This window comes from Lithobates pipiens, unplaced genomic scaffold (assembly GCF_037356315.1).
Source record: "Lithobates pipiens isolate NorthernLeopardFrog02 unplaced genomic scaffold, aLitPip1_a1.2 Scaffold_10, whole genome shotgun sequence".
In the NCBI taxonomy this organism is placed as follows: Eukaryota; Metazoa; Chordata; class Amphibia; order Anura; family Ranidae; genus Lithobates; species Lithobates pipiens.
This window is the reverse complement of record NW_027507686.1, coordinates 216,049,588-216,049,804: the sequence shown is the minus strand read 5'-3', so window position 1 is coordinate 216,049,804 and position 217 is coordinate 216,049,588.

Genomic DNA, 217 nt, shown 5'->3' with positions numbered 1-217 from the left:
CACCCAAAAATTGTGTTTTTTTTTTTCATTTTTCAAGTAACGTTGAAACTTCTTAATAGTAACTAGATAATAAAACAGGGATTTGAGGGTCATTTTTGCCTTTTACGAGACCTGAAACACCAACTACTGCCAAAACTTTTTTTTTTTTGGAAGGGTTAGAATCTCTGCCAGTTTATAAATGATCAAGGGTACTTTTACACTGCTCTGTAGCAAAATC